Genomic DNA, 6,907 nt, shown 5'->3' with positions numbered 1-6,907 from the left:
TAATTGTGTGGCTTAATATATGCCTCTTTTAGCCACTAGAGGTCTCTCATGCATTAACTCATTAATTATATAAAAGTGCTTGGTAGCCAATTATGGTTTTTGAATTAGTAGATATAATGTAATGAAAAAAAAATGTGATTGGTAACGTGGATACAAGATTTTTGAGGCACTTTCACCCAGGTTGCCTTCCCTACGGGGGCTTCCAATTGGCATCTAATGATATGAACCCACTAATGCTTTGGTTGGCTCAAGCTGATCAAACTCTGTGATCGTTCTTATTGCTACATGTAGGTCTAATTCTCTGATCATTCTAGTGCTCTGACTGGCAGTAGTTCTACTGACTTTACTGACAATATACCCCATTTTTCAACATTGGTTCAATGAACAGGGTTTGTGCTGAACATACTATGGGCCTATTGTCTTAATCGGGAAATATTTGTGATTTATATGATCACTCTCAACCAGGCAAAGTTTAAAAATTGAATTAAAGCAACATTCTACTTACTGATCCCAAAGAGGAAAGTCAAACAAACCAGCAGCCCACTGACAAGCCTCTGTATAAACAAACCCCTCCATTCCCCCAGCTGCAAACTCTTATCTTTTTAGATAAAGAGCAGCGCATTATACACAGTTGCTCTACAGATATTTTCTAATTAAGAGAAAAAGTATGTTTAGCACAAGCCCTTTCCATGAATCAATTGTTGAAAAAGGGGGTATACTGTCCATTTAGGCTCTCAGACACCAGTGAAAGCACTTAGAATGGTATCAAGCGCTATACACTGTGATTTCAACTATTTTCTTATAAGGGGGAATAAAAAAAACTATTTTAAAAAATAATGCTACTTAATTTCCTTCTTCCAGGGACTATGTAGGGTTAGAGGGGCTGTAAGGGATTGTCGATAGTCCAGAGGAGTCTATTAAAGGGATACTGTCTTGGGAAAAAATGTTTTTTTCAAAATGAATCAGTTAATAGTGCTCCTCCAGCAGAATTCTGCACTGAAATCCATTTCTCAAAAGAGCAAACAGATTTTTTTATATTCAACTTTGAAATCTGACATGGGGCTAGACATATTGTCAATTTCCCAGCTGCCCCAAGTCATGTGACCTGTGCTCTGATAAACTTCAATCACTCTTTACTGCTGTACTGCAAGTTAGAGTGATATCACCCCCCTCCCTTTTCCCCCCAGCAGCCAAACAACAGAACAATGGGAAGGTAACCAGATAACAGCTCCCTAACACAAGATAACAGCTGCCTGGTAGATCTAAGAACAACACTCAATAGTAAAAACCCATGTCCCACTGAGACACATTCAGTTACATTGAGAAGGAAAAACAGCAGCCTGCCAGAAAGCATTTCTCTCCTAAAGTGCAGGCACAAGTCACATGACCAGGGGCAGCTGGGAAATTGACAAAATGTCTAGCCCCATGTCAGATTTCAAAATTGAATATAAAAAAATCTGTTTGCTCTTTTGAGAAATGGATTTCAGTGCATAATGCTGCTGGAGTAGCACTATTAACTGATGCGTTTTGAAAAAAACATATTTTCCGATGACAGGATCCCTTTAAGCATTGTGACCAATGAATGCAGTCTAAAATAGTGATGTTTGCAGTTGATGACAATCATCCATACATAGTCATAAGTCAAGTGATGTCACTGGAATTTAAGGCCATCAGTGTTTTCGAGTGACAATAGACTGACCCGCAAGTGCACAATGGAGGTTCAGGCAAAATGAAGTGATCCTGAGTGAGAAAACACCCAGAATAGACTCTTGGACTAGTGAGACTAGAAAGACTGTAGCCAAGGCAAGCCTATGACTTTTAAAGGAGTCGTATACCCCATCCTTACAACTTAATTTAAACTGACTTTGAGTGCTCTTCTGAGCACTTTTGCAAGTTCTTCTTGCACTAATTCATGATCTTAGCAGAGTAAAACCGCAGATGAAATATCAGCAAGTTTAAGATGGAGTGCTATACTTTCATGATCACTGATATGGCTGCCCCCCAGCTCCCCCTGCCTAATAAACACTACCCTACACAATGATTCCTGACTATGATGTGAGATTCTGTGGGTGTTCTTGTGTTCTTACAGGCTGGAACTGATTAGAACTGATTCTGTGCACAACAGCTATTCTTATTATAGGGAGAATGTAACATGTGCTACATAGGGAGAGTATGTACCATAAAATGCTGGCATTCTTGTATCCTTGCAAGTCAAGTGATATTGATATATATTTCTGTGCCAATAAAATTACTAATGATTTCATCCATTTCTGTTTTGTGCTTTCTTTGCATGGCATGTTTTTAAATAAATCCTGAATAAATATGTTTGTTTTTTATTTCTTTTGCTGGGGGCGAGTAACCCCTAGGATTATAAAATTGTATGTCATTTCTGATGGGTTATTCATTTTACACCCCTTTCCTATTCACTGTTCAAGCCATCATTCATTGGGACATTAAGAACCATTTAATACAGTAGTTTAAATTCCAAGTTGAAAAGCTGCAGTTAATTTGGAATATCCATTGGCTGCATTATACTAAAGGTTAATTGTAACATGTGCCCCCCATACAGTCCCTGATTCCTTTCCTGGAATTGGCAATTGGCATTGTCTAAATCAGTGGCTCCCAAACTGTGGGGCTGTCCCTACTAGGAGAACCTCTACTGAGCCCGTGTCTACTTGGCAAGCCCGAACCTATTTTGACTCCCAGTCCACAACTGGAAAGATTAGTGCGTGACCAACGGTTGGACATACAAGGAGGATTTGAACTGGAAAGGTCTGACAATGCTTTGTCTAAAGGTGACCATAGACTCACAGATAATATCATACAAAACAAATTTTCGTACGATATTCTGTGTGTATGGTGGGTAAAGGGCCAACCGATATCGGCAGAGGATTTGGATATCGGTCGGTTAGTCGATCCGCTGGAAGGAAAATATTGATCGGGAGCCTTTGAAGGCACCTGAACATCGGCCATTGTTAGTGCTGAACGGTCAGACACAGGTAGAATTCTATTGTTTCTCTCTGTATATCTGACAATTAAGCTCTACATGTGTGTAATGAATGAACAATCTTTCTTGGAAACATCTTTTCCAAGAAAGATCATAATTGTTACATATATGACCACCTTAAGGAGCATCAAATTAGATCCACCTGCATTATCTGTTGCTCAGAAGAAGTTCTCATTATTATTCCTCCTAAATGTTCCATTGAACAGTTTAGTCCCTAATTATTCTCAAAAGTTTTGGTACATTAGAAATGTAATTTCAGTACAGTTACGTCTGTTGGTATCATTCACAGAGTTCTTTACAGGGATCAAATGGTCCCTCTGAAACAAGTATCAGGTTTGCTTGTGTAGCGCTATAGTAAACTGCTCTTTCTCAGGGGTAAGCCCTCGCAGCGGGGTGGATGCAGGGTGTAGTGTAACTGTAACTAGGTGCAATAGCACAAAGATGGGCGCCAGTAGTTCTTTAACGTTAGAACACAGAACTGTATTTATTAAACAATAGCACATAGATTATTCAGCACATTGACCCACAATGGAGTATAGAACATACACAGCAGTTTAAAGGAAGCATATACTCACAGCACGTATAGGCTGAATCCCCACAGGCTAGGGAATATACAGCAGAGAGTAAGTTGGCAGCATGTGAGGGGTATTGCCCAGTTTTCAGGATATCTTTCAGTGGCAGACTAGGGGAATTCCTATCATCCATAATCTCAACACTTTAGTCCTTACTCCGGGTCAGTAATACCCTGGGATCTTAATCCCTCTAATCTCCTCGGCGGAGCCTTGAGCTGCTCAACTATTTAGCCTCTCTATCACTCCTAGAGTGATCTATAATTGAGTATAGCTGTCTAATTACTAGGGCCAAGGCGCCTAGGGTCAACACCACCCATTCCCTTCCCACCTGCTTGGTTGGGCTAAAGCAATGGACCCAGAGCACATGGTTCCTAAACCTTTTATACTCTGGCACAGTGCCATCTGGTGTACACTGTATGAACTACAGGGGTTACATAAGCACAAGGTCCCCATAAGGACCTTTTAGGCGTCCATATAACTAGGGATGTGCCTGTCTGTAATGTGTAAGGGTGTCTAAGATTTTCGCATCCTTACACTTGAAATCTGAAATGCCAGGCTTCATTGTGCTAGAGGAGGAGAGTGCTCAGCACAAGAGGAGAGAAACCCCATGCCAAATGCACAAGGGGCTCCTTGTTGCTGTAAAATGCAACCCCGAAGAGCCAAAGTCCCAAACAGCTAAAGTCCTGAAAATCTGAAGTCCTGAAGAGACGAACCACTGAAGTCTTGTCCGTAGCCAAAGGCACGAAAAGAGCCAAAGCCGCGAAAAGACCAGAAGCGCCAAATACCCAAAAACCGCCAATGGAGCCGAAGCCGCGAAAAGACCCGAAGTTGAAGTCCTGAAGCCTCAAAAAGACCTGAAACCACGAAAGGAGCCTAAGGCACGTTTCAATGAACACCAATGTGTTTTTTTTTTATTTATTTTTATTATTTTTATTTAATCCCCTGGCCACCAATGTATTATTTTAATACTATATATGCCCCTGGCCACCAATGTTTCTTTTTAACTTGGAAGGAGGGGGGCTATGGCCACCAAATGTTGTTTTAAAAACTTTTATGGCATCGGGTTTTTTTTTTAAACTTATAGGTGGCTAGGGTTGCCACCTTTGCTGATGGCTAAACCTGAATGGGGGGGGGCGGGGCAGATATCATTGGGGTGAGGCAGTGATGTAGGAACAGGCATGATGCGGTGGAGTTATGACACCGGGGCGAGGCTATTGCATCAACTGGCAGGATTTCTATTCAGTTTTCGCAATATTGTGTTGATGGCCAGTTCAAAACCACACAGGTGCCAACCCAATCTCTCGCTATATTCTGCTTGATGAGTAACCTGATTCTTTAATTACAGGTAGGAGATCTATTATACAGAAATCAGTTATCCAGAAAGCTCTGAAATACAGCAATGCTCATTTAGAAAAAAAAATCTTATTTTTGATTGATTTGCTTTTTGTATTTGTAATAATAAGTAACTAAGCCATGCTGAGGTGAGTATCTTAGTATTTCAATGTTTTTCTTGTATTGGTCGGATTATTGTTCAGGTTTCGTAAGGCTGAAAACCGAACAGAAAGTTCCGACCCGAACAGGCCTTACAGAAACCAAACTGTTCCCTGAAATGGTGACAACCCTAAGGGGGACCCTGACCACCAATGGCTTTTTATAACTTCAGCGATGTCTGTGTGGCCTTTTTTTACTGTGGGTTGGAGGCCAGAGAATGTTGTTTGGGGCCTTCTGATGGCGACCCTGCCCCTCACACAGACATTATGTTTGGTCACATGACGCCATGTCTAGTCCTACTTGTTCCTCTCACAATTGAAAGACTATAATAATAACCTCATTTGCCAAATAATGTATCATTGTACCTAGAGCAGGGCTCCAAGCCTCGTATTCACCCCAAGCAGTTCAAGACCCTCCAGTCTCAGCCTCTAGTGAAACAATAGGCACTACAACCAGGTGGCGGCACTTCAAAGGTTATTCCCGTATCTGACACTAATGTGAGGGGACTTCAATGCATGGTTACCCCTTGCTGGTTTATTAGGTGCGAACGTGCAACGTTTATCAAGTGTTTTTCTATTTTGAGGATTTATTGGAGGACTCCTAACACTGTGCACCAGGTTTTCTCGTTATAATAAGTTTCAGGAGTGTGCTCTGCCTCACCTTCCTTCACTAATGTGAGGGGGACACATGCAGTACCCTGCTGTAACTATCCTTTGCCAGTATTCAATATGTCTGCTATTCCATGGCATGCCCATAACCAACTTACGTTTGAACGCCTAACATGTCGCCATGGCAACCACGACTCTCCTCAGTTCCCAGGACTGTGGGAGACAAGCACGGCGCGATGACGTATATGGTGCGCGACAGAAGTAGGTGCTGAGGGGCAGAACGGAGGTGAGAGTTTGTTTTACTGACGTTTCTCTTTAGAGATTTCTGTTATCTGATCCCCATTGTAAGCAACAGTTCTGTCCTGCTTTATGGCAGCTGAGATTCTAGCTATCTGTATAACAGAGCATTCTGTCCCAGTGGCTGCACAGATCCTATCTGATCCCCATTGTAAGCAGCAGTCCTGTCCTGCTTTATGGCAGCTGAGATCCTAGCTATCTGTATAACAGAGCATTCTGTCCCAGTGGCTGCACAGATCCTATCTGATCCCCATTGTAAGCAGCAGTCCTGTCCTGCTTTATGGCAGCTGAGATTCTAGCTATCTGTATAACAGCATTCTGTCCCAGTGGCTGCACAGATCCTATCTGATCCCCATTGTAAGCAGCAGTCCTGCCCTGCTTTATGGCAGCTGAGATTCTAGCTATCTGTATAACAGAACATTCTGTCCCAGTGGCTGCACAGATCCTATCTGATCCGCATTGTAAGCAGCAGTCCTGTCCTGCTTTATGGCAGCTGAGATTCTAGCTATCTGTATAACAGAACATTCTGTCCCAGTGGCTGCACAGATCCTATCTGATCCCCATTGTAAGCAGCAGTCCTGTCCTGCTTTATGGCAGCTGAGATTCTAGCTATCTGTATAACAGAACATTCTGTCCCAGTGGCTGCACAGATCCTATCTGATCCCCATTGTAAGCAGCAGTCCTGTCCTGCTTTATGGCAGCTGAGATTCTAGCTATCTGTATAACAGAACATTCTGTCCCAGTGGCAATAATTTTGTATAAAATCTGTTCTTTCTAGCACTACAGAATGAATTAGCAGCATGGTTGACATCAATCATACCTAGGCAAAGAAAATAACTTCACCACATTTTCAAAATATATATATTTATATAACAGATACAATATAAATGGCAAATAAGGGGTTATATTATAACTATCTATATTTATAATTT

Source organism: Xenopus laevis, chromosome 1L, assembly GCF_017654675.1.
Source record: "Xenopus laevis strain J_2021 chromosome 1L, Xenopus_laevis_v10.1, whole genome shotgun sequence".
Lineage (NCBI taxonomy): Eukaryota > Metazoa > Chordata > Amphibia > Anura > Pipidae > Xenopus > Xenopus laevis.
The sequence above is the reverse complement of the archived record's forward strand: the minus strand, read 5'-3'. Positions refer to the sequence as shown.